This window comes from Pinus tabuliformis, chromosome 9, assembly GCF_031772625.1.
Source record: "Pinus tabuliformis cultivar Carrire ecotype Pingquan chromosome 9, CPIR1, whole genome shotgun sequence".
NCBI classification, from domain to species: Eukaryota; Viridiplantae; Streptophyta; class Pinopsida; order Pinales; family Pinaceae; genus Pinus; species Pinus tabuliformis.
This window is the reverse complement of record NC_142307.1, coordinates 1,533,057,022-1,533,072,134: the sequence shown is the minus strand read 5'-3', so window position 1 is coordinate 1,533,072,134 and position 15,113 is coordinate 1,533,057,022.

Here is a 15,113-nt window from a genome sequence, read left to right as displayed (position 1 = left end):
GATTTCCCCGAGAGATTCAGAATAGAGCTAATTGTATAGGCAGAGTTCAGAAAAATGCATAGTCAGTAGATAAAAAGGATCTCATCTACATCGAGTATTTTCTCCTCAGAGGCAATAAGCATTTTGAGCTCTTGAAGACCGCTACTGTAGGTTTATTGGTTATCGAGGTCAGATGATTTTTGTTTTATATTTTCTGGGTGATTGCATTTGATTTGCTGTAAACTGCAGCTGGTCTAGGATTTTCAGGGTTTTGGATTTGGGGTTTCTCAGAGAGTTGTATTGGTAGATCAGGGTTTCGGCTAAAATCTTTTTCTGCATGAAGCATCTAAGCATAACCCTAACCATAGGTCTTTATTTATGTTGATATACCCGAAGGCCTAATTTTAGGGCATGATGGTTGTCAATAACCGAAAACCATAATTTTAGGCCATGATGGTTGTTAATAACCCTAAACCGTAAGTTTAGGTCATGATGGTTGTTAATAACCCTAAACCGTAATTTTAGGCCACGACGTATATCAAATTTGGTTCATTTTAAGCAAGATTGAACGTGAAGCTCATTGGCCTTAAACATACACCAAGTTAATAAAATTTCCCATTTGAGTTTCATTATATTCTAAATTGGCCAATGCTCTGGACATCTTTGAAGGCTCGTTTATGCTTTTAAATACGCAGAGGATAACTACAAAACCATAACATATTTATTTATTTATTTGGCAAGGTATGCTCTTGACATCTCTAAAGGCTCATTTATGCTTTTAAATATGCAGAGGATAACTCCAAAACCATAACATATTTATTTTATTTATTTGGTAGGGTTCTAGGTTCTTTTATTTTGTTCTGATGAATTCTTTTTGTAATTGGTTATCCTGTTTGGTTTTTGTTGAAAATTGAAAATTTAGGTGTACAGAACAACAAATATTTTTATATTTGAGAGAGTGCCCTTGTTTTCAAGGGGCTTGCACAAAACGTAATTTGTTGATGTAAATTTGATATTGTTAATCAGTGATAAAGGAAATTGAAAATGATAAATTTATCCTTCTGAGACTCATGCACAACACTGACCCCATAATATCTTATTTGAGTGGCTGGAATACGTGGAATATGTTTTCTCCTATCTGTGTACTTTATTTTTTTTACCTTATTATTTAGCATTCAAATATCGTTGTTGTCTAGATAACCAAAAGCATGTTATCTTCAGAAGAGGCATTTAGTTCAAGGAAACCCAATTGATTTATGAGCTCAGTTTCTTGAATAGAGCTTAGTCATATGCTATTTTTTCATCACAATCAACATATACAAAATAATCATTAGCCATATATTGGTCAATTCAAGCACTTTCAGTGCTTAGACCTTGAGGTTATAGATGTTGACACTTTTGTGCTGCCAGTAGAGGTATCTACTGCATTTTTGACCAGTTGGAAGTCTTAGTGACCTTGATGGCTCATGGATGTTGTGCAAGTCCTTGCTGAATTTGGCATAATAAATACCCATCTGTTGTGACACCTAAGCCAAAGGTAGGCCACTTTGTTATCAAGGGGTCATTTATCAAACAAAGAAAAAGTAAAGTAATCAAGATGTGTCATGAGAAAGGTATGGTTGTATGGTTGTATTAGTTGCACCAAAATTCTCTCAAGTGCCTATCCTTCCCAAAGCAGAGATGAAATCAGTCTTGAGTTGGTTGAAGCATGTTACATTCTAAGTGTTTTTTTTCCATGATACTGGCGTCTAGGATAGAGATAGAATCTTAAATCACTGACGCTACCAAACCAAGTATCACAACAAGTCTACTTTGCACAATGAAATATCATACAACAGTAAATCAACTAGTGCACAAAATCTACACAACTTTTTACACAATTTTACAATAACCCAACTTTGTTATATTAATCAATTTGATAATACAATAGTCTCGTACTAGGGATAATGACCCACAAATATCCACCAGTACAAGAATACATGATACAAGATACACTAACGATCTAGTTGATGTAGTGCACAATCACAATTGCTTTGTCATATCTTGTACACTGTGGGTCCTTTGCTTCCTTTCTGCAGCACTTGCCTCCATCAATGCACCAAGTCCTTTAGGCCATTGAACCTCGACTGTCCATTCTTCCCTCTAGCTGATCATAAGTCCATCTACAACCAACACATAGGGTCTTCACGCTCACTAGCTGCTCCTTTGTCCTTCAAGGCAACAAGACTTTGAGACTTCCACCAATCACTGTTCCTCATCTCTTTTGGGACTTTTTTTGCCACTATAGTCTTCCTGCGTTGTTCCAATGAAGACTAACATAGGGTAGGAGGGATACCACCTATCATCATCTAATAGCGCTTCTCTGACAATGAACATGGGCTATCTAATCTGCTCTTGGTTGGTGAGACGTTGAGCTCCTCCAAACTGCCACTCTTAGCAACCACCTTTGTCCATCAAGGTGTTGTACGCTCAGATTTGGGCACTTTCACGTTTCCCTCCAATATACCTCAAATGCAAAAAACTAATGTCCAATCTAGGACCTCATCCCTAACATCAATTCAACATAAATACATCAATAACATACCTCTTTACTCCTCAAGGGCTGGTGTAGTACAACTGAAGGTCTGGTTCACCTGGTTAGGGTTGTTGTAGCTTGGCCTCCCTTCAAATAGTTCTATCCACTCTCCTTAGTTGATTTGGCTAATTCTAACCCTCAAACCTACCTCACGACCGACCTGCTCCCAAAAGACAAGGCCTGCGACCTACTTGGACTATTCCTCAACCTTTCTACCCCTTGACCAAGCTGTTTTAGGCCTGCGGCCTGCCTAAATTAGCCTTCTAGAGTTGTTACCCACCTGTAGAAGAGAGATCCCACACAAAACAAGCTCAAGACACCTTGAAAACCTCCCTCAAGGATTGCAACTACCTACCTGTAGCATCTTGGTCCTGAAAGATACCTCAAGAGACACAAAATAGGTCCTCCTCTTCCATTTCTAGCCTTATTCTCTAACTCGGCTACATCAAGGATGTATTATCTATGAAGTGATGCACGTGGATGTGAGGAAATATGACCTCACAATCACCTTATATTTATATCTAATATAATGGTTTCATCAAACCATCATGGAGGGCTTGTACAATTGTCATACAACATAAGCCTACATGACTTATCATCCATAAAACCCACCAACTACAAAGAAAAATTAATATCTCATCATAGACACCTCAAATTTGAGTGATTTTTGTTGCCTCTTTCTCCTCTTGAGGTCCTCTATCATCTCAAATCTTCACATGTCAAAATCTCCTCATGGTTTCACACCCACAAGGCTTGGGTGCAAAGTCCACACCGTGGGTTCCATGCCCACAAAGCACTTTTGTGGTGCTCCAACCTCTAAACCCTGAACCCTAAGGCTTGGAGTACCACTAAATCTACCAAAAAATTAGCACTAAGCTGCATTTGTTTTGGCTTAGGGATTTCTGAAAAAAGAAAGACAATAAGAGTATAAATATTTGGAAACAACAACTAGAGAACAATGGTTGTAATCCTTTAAGAATATGGGTGATTGATTGTATTTGGGAACACACATACAACATTATGCATTTATATTAAAGAAAACATTCATGATATCAAACATCAAAATAGAAACTCAGCTTCTCAACCCTGAGGTTCCAAGCTGCTAAATGAGTTGTGCATTTTTGGACTATTTTCACTTGTAACATGCATCTAAAAGAAAATATATAACCTAGTTTCACAAAAAATGCAAACTTAAATCTGTTCTAAAATTGCAACAAAGGGACTACTCTGCCAATCCTTTTCAATTGGTTCACATAAATTCGTGATGGTTGACATTGATGTGAACAAAATCTCTCATATCCCCAAGGCACATGTTAAGAGTCAATATAGAAAAAGTATTTTTGGTGGATACAATTTACTATGACAATTTCATCATGGATCCCATCTTGAATGCTTAATTCCTCTCATTAGAAGCTTGCATTCTCATTTCCCAAACTCTACTGAAGTTACAAATTTATTTCTTTGCATTAGGGTTGTTATGAAAATACAAAATAAAACAACAGTGGTAGTAGACAATATTTCAATTCTTAATGCCCCAATTTTCTAGGCAATCTAAGAGAAAAAGATATTGAAGTGTTCTTTATTGATTTGTGGTAGCATCAAATGTGCTCTAGCCATGAAAATTCATGGAGAGGCTAAAGAACATGAGATATCCAAGACCCAGAAATAGTTTGGGGAAATTCCACCCAGTTAGAGAGATACTAAAATAATTAATATTTTTAAGGGAGTTCAATGGGTATTAATATAAAACTGGGTGAGAAGGTTCTAAATGACATGGATCAAGCCAAATATAATCTTAGCTGTTGATTAGAGACTTAATCTCGACTATTGAAGACTCAACCTGAAAAGTGTAAGAGGAGGCTTGAGGGTCAGTTGGAGATACACCAAGATTGATCAGTCAGTTTGATTTTTTGGAGCGAGGTTTGCTGAGAAAATTCGAACAAGTGACCTGTTGTAGCGAGGGGCGGTGAGTACATAGTAGAGAGGCAGAGATAACACCTGAGGGTCAGTGCAATGACTGAAGAGGCTGATGTAGAGGCAGCCAGAGCTACGCAGAGGCAACAGGAGCCACACAGAGGCAACTAGAGACTGCGTAGAGGCTAAGGGGCCTGCGTGGGTGACGCAGAAGGCCAGAGAGCTGACACAGAGAGGCAGAAGGCTGACACAGAGGGTTCAGGAGCTATGCAGAGGCTAGCAAGGCTAACATAGAGCCTTGGAGAATCGCCGTAAGGATTTTCGTGGGGCAGACTAGTGTTGAGAAGCTGAATATCTGTCTCCAAGAAGAGGTATTACTGGCGAGTAAAAATCTCTGTTGGGTGAGCCAGTTCGACACCCTAGTTGTACTCAAGAAATTTGCATAATAATAAAACCCTTAGAACTATTGCATCGATTTTTCTGCATTGGGTTTTTCCGGGGACGATTGTCCAAAAATAACGGTGTCCCTTGTGTGTTTGTCTAGTATTTCAGTTGTTGATCTGTATATGAGTTAAGGTTGCATTTGTGTTTAATTTTAGTATTTATATGTATAACTAACTTGTTAAGGAATAAACAAGCAGGTGAAATAAACCTGATAATGCAGTAGGGATTTCTAACGTGTCAGACTTAGAAATTTCAACATGGTATCATAGGATTGCAGATCATAGGAGGCTTGAAGGCACCAATAGATATTGGAAATTTGCAACAGTAGTAGCTCTCTCGAGAGACAGAGCTGCTCCTAAGCAGAAGGCAACAAAGGAGTGACGCTGAGGGCCTGCATCATCATTTCGAGCTGGAGAGAAGGCCAGCGTAGAGGCAAAGAGAGGTTCACGAAGAGCCACGTCATCCTACTCAGCCAGGTAGGCTTGACGCAGTTGGCTAAAGGAACGATTCAGCCTTTGTCGGGGATTGCGCAGATATGGAAGGCTCAGTTTCTTCAGTTGTCGGGGCCTAGAGAGCTATGGGTAGATTGTGATTGGAAAGATGGTAGGGTGTTGTTTCTGTCGGAGCAGAGCAATACCTAACGGGACAGAACCAAGTAGAGGGAGTCGCTGCCTTGACGGATTTCTAGCTAAGAAATCTAGATCTGAGTTGCAATTGCAAAGAAGATCGAAGAGGAGCTGATCGACAGTTGGCGAGAAGATTTCCAACAAGGAAATCAGGACTTAGAGGGATATTTCCAGGAGGGAAGTCGAAACTCAGAGGGAGTGTTAATTTTAGGTATGTTCTATGCTTAGAGCAATTTATTTCAATTTTCACAATTAGCTCAATATCTTTTCCAGATTAGCAATCAAATCAGCATTAAAGTAAACTACAGATAGAACATAAACATAAATCGTAGAAGACAAACCAAGACAAGGGGACACAAGATGTGGTGCTAGCCAGGGACAAACCCCAATGTGGGGAAACCCTTGATCAATTCTTCGTATATGTTCTTCAATAGTTCAGCAGAGAGAGAGAGAGAGATAGTACGTTTACAACGGAAGTCAAGACTTTGAATTATCTAGATAAGAGCATAGATCATCTCTAAGAAGATGATACATGAGATCTTGAAGACATGTTGCTTCAACTGATTCTCCAAGGTGACTCCTTCACCTATCATTATGTTGCATTTCGTCATCATGCTTCACCTCACTGTGCTGCACCATGTTGCACCCATCATCACTATGCTGCATCTCATCATGCTTCATTAATCATGACTGTACCCATCGCTATACTGCATTATGTGCCATTGCTGCACCATGTTTCCATACTGACCTATGTGCTGGTTGCATCTTGCTTGCTTGTTGTCCCTAGCTTGCTTGTTGTCCCTAGCATGCTTGTTGTCCTTTGCATGCTTGTTGTTGTATGCTAGCTGTCCCTTGCATGTTAGCTGTAACATTGCATGCTTGGTGTATTTGCTGCTAAGTACCATACAACTGTCCCAATGTTAGTTAGTTATCCCTTGCACGCTGCTCTCCTTCGAAGACAGATGCTCAGGTTGTTCCGGCAGTTTCGGCAATTCCGGTTGTTCTCGACAGTTTTGGCAGTTCCAGCAGTTCCGACAGTTTCAGCTTTTCCCGGCAGTTCCGACAGTTTGGCTTCTGCCCTTTGCGTTAGATTTCCTGGCTGTTCCGACAGTTCCAGCTATTCCCTGTAGTTCCGGATATTATCAACAGTTCTGGCAATTCCAGCTATTCTTGGCAGTTTCGGCAGTTCTGGCTATTCCTGGTAGTACCCGGCAATTACGACAAATATAACTATTCCTGGCAATTTCAAATTTTCCCGGCAGTTTTGGCAGTTCTCGGTAGTTCTGGCAGTTCCGGAAGTTCCTAGCAATTCTGATAGTTTCGGCTTTTCCCGGCAGTTCCAGCAATTCTGGCTATTCCCAGCAGTTCCGGCTTCTACCCTCTAGATTAGGGTAGCTTTATCCCTTAGGATCTCTCCTCCTACTAAAAACCAAAGACAAGCAGAGAGGAAGAGATCCCAAGTGTGTTGAAATGACTTGAAGGCCACCTCTATTTATACTAAAACGTTGAGCACAAGTGGGGTTTATTTGGTTGCTGACCAACCTTGATGAATTGTCCCATAACACAAATAAATTCATATCTCCATGAATACTTATCGGAATTGGATGATATTTAGATCAATCCTACACCTCTCGACGAGAGGGATCCAAGAAAAATATCAGCTTCCATTAACAATATGACCCACATGGAGTTCGGCCCTAGTTGCCAATTTTAACAGGGAGTCCAGAAGAAGAGCGGAGATGGCAGTGAACGGATTGAGGGATCAAGACAGGTTGGACGGGGCTTCCAACTTTGTCATCTAGAAGGCTAGGATCCTGTCAGTGCTAGATAAACATCGCATCAAGGGCTTCGACTTGAGAACCGTGGCTATCCCAACTGACCCAACTGATAATGAAAAGTATGAGGATGCAATGGCGAGGGCAAAGTGCATAATCCTTGATGGGGTCAAGGATCATGTCGTACCACATATTGTCGAAAAGAACATGACAAAGGAGATGTGGGATACTTTGACGAAATTGTATGAGGGCACTTACATGTAGCGGAAGATGCTATTAGACAATCAATTGCGGTCGTATCAGATGCAGAAGGGAGAGCAGATAGATCTATACCTCCTCAAATTGCAGGTGGTTCGGGACCAACTTACTTCCATAGGGGCCACGTAGGATTAGGGGTTCATGATGAGGACTACCCTAAATGTAGTCTCCGAGGAGTGGGAGACATTTGTCCGAGACATTTTGGGCAAAGCTACTCTTCCAGGACGGGAGGAGATGTGGGCAGCGCTTCGCCAAGAAGAGATCAGACAGTTGACCAAGGTGGGGAGTAGCAGGAAGGAGGTCGAATCAAGAAAGAGGAGGAGGAGGATGCGGCTTTGGCATCTGCAGGACAATAGGGAAAGAGGAAGAAGAAGGATATATCCAAGGTAAAGTGCTTCCATTGTGGGGAGCTGGGTCATTATGCATCCTAGAAGATGAAGGGCAGGACCCTTGAGGTACCCAAACTCTTGGATCATATCCGGCTATGGGAGCCCCGAATGACAGTAGCAAGATGACGGATGTTGGTAGAAGCAAGATGCGATGGAGCGACAAGGCAGTGCTAGAGTGTAGAGGTCTATAACAGCGTAGTGGGGGTTGTAGCAGTGTGAGAGGCACAAAGGTGGTTGCAGCAGTGCGAGAGACACAAAGGTGGTTGCAACAGTGCAGAGAGGCACAAAGATGGTTGCAGCAGTGTGAGAGGCGCAAAGGTGTTTTGTAGCAATGAAAAGGGAGCACAAGATAACAACAAAGGTAGCTTCAACATCAGGAGGCTTTTGGACTGACAAGGATGTCAGGGTTGGGTAGATCAATTACTTACTTCTTGGTAACTGAGTTGCAGTGCAGTAGTTAGCAGTGGTAGTGCTATGGGCAGCATGATGCAACATGTTGAGAGGGAGTTGTAGTACAGATGTAGCAGTGGCAGTGGTAGTGGTAGTGGTAGAGCCATGGGCAGCAGTACAGGAAGCAATAGTGCAGTGGATGTTGGGCAGCAGGCCAAGCATCAACATAGGTACCAGTGCAGAGGGATGAGTGTGATGTTCGTTGGTGGAACATTACTAGAGCACATTCCTCGCTAAGAGGGAGTGTTGATTTGTGGTAGCATCGGATGTGCTCTAGCCATGAAAATTGCTGGAGAGGCTAAAGCACATGAGATCTCTAAGACCCAGAAATGGTTTGGGGAAATTCCACTTGGTTAGAGAGATATTAAAATAATTAATATTTTTGATGGAGTTCCTAAGTCTAAACTTAGGAAAATTAAAATATTAATGGGTATTAATATAAAACTGGGTGAGAAGGTTCTAAACGACATGGATCAAGCCAAATCTAATCTTAGCCATTGATTAGAGACTTAATCTCGACCGTTGAAGACTCAACAGGAAAAGTATAAGAGGATGCTTGAGGGTCAGTTGGAGATACACCAAGATTGATCAGTTAGTTCAATTTTCTGGAGCAGGGTTTGCTGAGAAAATTAGAACAAGTGATCTATTGCAGCAAGGGGCAGTGAGTATATAACAGAGAGATAAAGATAACACCTCAGGTTCAGCGCAGTAATTGAAGAGTTTGACGCAGAGAGCCACGCAGAGGTAGTAGGAGCCACGCAGAGGTAGCTAGAGACTGCGTAGAGGCTGAGGGGTCTGTGTGGGTGATGCAAAAGGCTAGAGAGCTGACGCAAAGACGCAGAAGGCTGACGTAGAGGGTTCAGGAGCTACGTAGAGGCTAGTAGGGCTGACGCAGATCCTTGGAGAAATGCTGGAAGGATTTTCGTGGGGCAGACTAGTGCTGAGAAGCTGAATATCTATCTCCGAGAAGAGGTATTACTGCCATGTAAAAACCTTTGTTGGGTGAGCCAGTTCGGCACCCTAGTTGTACTCTAGAGATCTGCATAATAATAAAACCCTCAAAATTGCTGCATCGGTTTTCCTGCATTGGGTTTTTCCGAGGACGATTGTCCAAAAATAACGGTGTCCCTTGTGTGTTTGTCTAGTATTTCAGTTGTTGATCTGTATATGAGTTAAGGCTGCATTTGTGTTTATTTTTAGCATTTATATGTATAAATATCTTGTTAAGGAATAAACTAGTAGGTGAAATAAAATAGATAATACATTAGGTATTTCTAACGTGTTAGACTTAGAAATTTCAACATTCTTGATAAGTTTAAGCCCTTTAGGAAAAATTTATCATGCATAAACCAAAATTGGAAAGTCTTATTTAAAGCAGTAAAATAACCCTTATCTTCTTCAATTACAATGTTAAACAATGTTATAAGAATCAGACTAGGCTGAACTGAACTGGCTGGTCCGACTGTTTTCAAGCAAAAACTGGTCTTAACTACTGCCAGGGACTAGAAAAGCCCAGTTCAGTACCTAATCGACCGTTTTCCACCGAATTGGCTAGTTTTGTACAATGTGACTAAGGACCCTTGAAACACATTTTTTTTTAAAAGAAAACAATAATATATGAGTGGGTTAACCTAATATTCTGTTGAAATTCTAGTGTTGCAATGACTAGAGTAGTTTTTCACAGTTGATAACTACTTCTATTGATATAAATTGTTCCTTCTTTATACTTTACTCAACAAGTAGCTATACATGAAAAAATTCAACCATTAATTCTTCAATAGGAGGAGTAAATAGAGATCATAGTAAACATTGAACAAAAGACAATAAGCAACAGACAAAAGACACTAAGATTAGGCTCATAGGTAGGGTAAAACCACAAGGGGAAAACCCTAAAATTCTTTCCTTATGAGAGAGAGATTCTGTCCATCAATAGTACATCAAAATGTTCTAACAAATCCAAAATAGTCAACAATGAAATACCCAATCAAAGTCTGCTTATAAAGGGAGAGAAATTCCACTTTTGTCAATGAGTAAGGTCTGTAAAAGGAGGTCAAAAAATAGCCGTGAAGTCACTACGATAGGAGGCCAAATTTCCCACTGAAATCACCACAAAAGTTGCCAACAAATTGTCCAAAACCCTAAGTCAACTTCAAAATTATGTCACCTCAAAAGGGCAAGTTTCTTTGCAATCTTCGGCCACAAAAGAGTAAACAAAATAGAAGTATAGATGATCCCAACTAGACCCAAGTCACTATAGTAAATGGGCCTTTGAAGGAGATCCAAACCATACTCAAAAGAACCCTCTTTATCCTCTTTGCACATGTGGATATCTCTGTAATAGAAGACCGAAATTATTTGTAATTGTAGACTAAATTGTTGTGATGGATGGCGATCGAAATGAATGCCAATGAACCTGTATAAATAGGTGTCATGTGAGGGCTAGTTAGCCCTAATGGGGCCGAGATGATGATCTTCAAGGAGCCGACTTATAGGGCTTATTTGAGCTGACTTGAAAGTGACCAAAAATTGATTTCTTCTTTATGCAATGAGAAATAACGACCACATATATGTTATATTTCAACATATTCAACCTTTAGGGCCTTACTAATGCAATGTAATTAATGGTAATGTTAAATATATCACGTTTACTTAAATTTTTAACATTACCATTAATTATTTTAGAATGTTTGAGAGCAGTTCCAACGTCATTGGATTTTGTATATAGAAAGTAGAATTTTAGGCCCCACTCAAAATCCAATAAACTTAACAATTTTTAGGATATTAAGATTGTAGAGATTGCAACGTTTCCATTGGAGTTTGTCACGTATGAGGGTATGGAATTGGCGTTTAATCAAGAGCACCAAGTTCTCTATGTACCTTGATTTTGGTGGCATTGATTGTTGAACTCCTTTGTCACGATCCTAGTAAAAATGTACCCATCACTCAAGAAAAATCTCAATTTGACATGTTAAGCTTATTTTTTTATTATCTTATTTTAATGCTTAGAGGGTGATAACGATGATGAGGATCCCAATAAAGGCAATGATTTTGATGATATGTAGGTATTTGTTGTAGCATGATTTCTTTTTGACTCCAAAGGCCATCTAGAACTTGTTTTTTGATGTATATTGCACTTTGTTTAGAGATGGATTGCACTTTGTCCTATTTTGGTTTATATGCACCCTTACTAGTTATATATATGAGAAAGTTTGCATAGTTGTATATAATGGTTTCGATTCACATGGATGAATATGAATATGTGTTTTTGTCAAAATTCATTTGTTTATGTATTTTGTTGGTCAAAGTTGTCATTGATTTCAATATGGCATTGTTGAAGATGGCTATAACCCTAATAATGTCCTAACCCTAAGTGATTGAAAACCTTAGCCCTGACCTATCGAGAAACCCTAAGTGTAAACTCTAGAAGCAAACCCTAGCATTGTTTGTTGAAGATGGAAACCCTACGTGTATGATAAGCCCTTGTATGCATTAATGAAACCCTATAGTGAACGACGCAATGAGTCCATACAAGCCCTAAAACTATTTTAATAAAAATCTAAAATGATAGAAACCCTAGCCTTGCATTGTTGTCACCTTGATTAAACCCTAACCCTAATCATATGAAAGCCCTAATTATTGAAGAAATCCTAAGTATGAAGACCTTTCATATTAAACCATAACCTTAATTAATTTGAGCCATAAATAAAAATTGAGCTAAACCCTAACTCTAAAACCATAACAAAAAATCCTAGCATGGAGACCCTAAGTATAATGGATGAAATTCTAGATAACAAAATATATTAATGCATTACCAAATTCCTTGATACAACACTATACCCAAATGCCACATATGCTTTAAAATCCTAGCCCTTGTAACCCCTAACTCTATCCAAATAATGAATAAGTCTTGATGGTCCTAAATTTCTCAACCATTATTCAAGCCTAAGTCTTATGAATATTATTAAAATATTATCAATAAAAAATTGTTTAAATCGTCCCTTAATCACGTCGGCCACTAGAGCACTGTAAAACTTACAGGCCGGTTTCCCCAGTGAGATTTCAACCCTCAAGATGGTATATATATAAGGTAAGGCACTATTCGTTGAAGCATGAAGGTGAAGAAAAAAAAAAAGAAAAAAAGAATGATAAGTTCACAACTCGTGAAGTCAAGAAAATTCGTTGACTCGATCCTTTCTTCAGTTAAACTCTCAGACCTTTCACTTGTGGAAAAGTTTTGGACTTATGACCTAGTTAATTTTCAAACTATTGAAAAGTCTTGAATCTGCTTCGAACCTGTGGCTGTATTGTCTTGGATCAGTAGCATGGCTTGGATGTGCAATAGTCTTCCTCAAAAAATTTGATCATGTGGTGATTAGGTGTTGCGAGGATCTCTTTCAGATTTTGGTCCTGTGGTGATTCGGTTCTGTGGAGAAGTCCTTTCGGACTTGTAGAAAAACAAGTGCGTTTACAGTAATAAGAAGTGCATCTTGAACCTGGTCCGTTTGTAAGAGATCATTTGGAACCTGTTAGCATGTTTTGTAATGAGTGCGACTACATAAAGTGAAAACGAGTTTGTGAAATCAAGCCATAGAGCTTCCAGATTAAGGACCGCATGTTTTAGTTCAGCCGTGTAATGCAATAAAGGATAAATGAATAGTGAGTTGATTGTGCACAATAAGATTTTGAGAATAGAGACTCTGAAGCAAGTTTTCAAGAATCCTTTGAAGACATCTGGAGCAGTTTTGATACCTTTAAGAAACTTTGGACCAGACCTTGAGGTGTCTTTAGAAGAATATCTGAAGAATTTTTTGGACTTGAGAAGATATAGAAGATTGAAGATCTACAATGAAAACTCCCTTGAAGACATCGACTTTGAAGATGATTTGGAAACCCTAAGTGAAGCATTCTTGGAAACATTTGAACATGATTGAAGCTCTAATGGAGTGACCGTGGAGAGAGTTGATTACGGAATATGAAGAGTTGCGAAGATACCTTTTGGTGATCATAAAGTTGTCATTGATGAACGAAGGGTTATTGAAGGTTTATTTAGAACATTGTTGAAGACATTGGCAAAGCTTGTTGCAGAAGTATTTGGGAAGCCTTGAAGAACATCTTGTACTCATTATTGAAGAATAGAAGTAGTGGGTTGGAGCCCTAAAGGTTGGTGCCTCATTGAAATCCAAGTTGGAGCTTGGCACAGTGCAGGTTGGAGCCTGGTTGATTAAAGATTGGTGTCTTCATCTAGGGTTGGAGCCTGGTTGATTGAAGATTGGTGTCTTCATTTAAGGTTGGAGCCCTAAACTATTGTTGTACTTGATTTATTGCAAAAAGAGGATTAGAGTCCTCATCATTGATTGATAAAATTATTTATATCATTGTTCATTTTGTGTTCTAGTTATAAGTGATCTTAATTGGCATAAAAGGTAACAATTGTAAAAGAAATACTGATTCACCCCCCCCAGTATTTCCAACATACTTTATGGTCAATTGGTTTTTTTGGTTCAATTTTTTTAGGTTTTGGTGCAGTTCACATTTTTGGGCTTTGTTGGTTCAGTGAATGATTCGGTTCTGACAACATTGATGTTAAATCAGTTAAGGTAACTGCCCTTACGTCAAATCAGGAAGTCTAGATAGCTCGAAATTACAAACCATAAAGAACATAGATGGTAGAAAATTTAATCTATGATTTACATAACTATTGAATAATTGAGAACTTCATTAAGGAGTAGTTGTAATATGTATTGGTACATACCATAGGTCTATTACAAGGCTAGTGTAATCCATTAGCTCTCAAACCCTAGCTAGGGAAAACAAAAGAACTTTAGCTCAACCAAGGAGCTCCAACATCCATTAAGCACTCAAACAAGTCCTCCTAGGCGAGACATCTATTGTAACACCACTCTTAGAATCAATCAAAGGAACTTGGCTAAAGTGGTATGGTTCACAATTTGTGTCCAAAGTAGCATGGGTTCAAGTCTCTAGAGACATGTTGGCCCTTATGGAATTTATGAAATATTGGTTCTACCAGGTGGAATAGTGGCAACTATCTCTATGGAGTTACCTGATTGGATTTTTCTTGAATCCTTGTGTGGATTGGCATTGACAAGGTCTCTTGTTGATCTAGTTTTGGATATGATATGTATTTTATCATTATATTATTTGTCATCCATCTTGATGCTTTCAAAGTGGAAAAATTGGAGGAATCAACTCACAGGACCATTTTATCAGTGGGTCCCAATTTGGTGAATTGGGGGTTTTAACCTTTTGGAGGCAGTTCAAGGTATTTAATGAATTTTTTGGGGTAAAAAATCTTTCACTCGCTAGACCCCTTGGGGTAGTTATACACTTGTATACCTTTACATTGGTGCAACAAAGACCTCAAATTGAGTCCGTCCGTATGCGAAAGTTATGCCACTTGGAAGTTGACCTTCTTGTTTTGACCACCATGGTTCGAAAGGATGCCATGTCAACCCCATTACTCATGGAAAAGGGGCTCGTCACGTGATCATGATGGACAAGACTCTAGAAGGGTCAATATTGTAACTCTAGTTAATGGTTGAACTATTGAAGAATCTAACTAGTGTTTGTCTTCATAATTGTATTTGAGTCATAATAAAATATATTTGTTAAAAGAAAGAAAAAGAACTTTTTTTATTAAATAAATTGACTTATTAAAGCATGGGATTCATGCTTGGGAGAATTG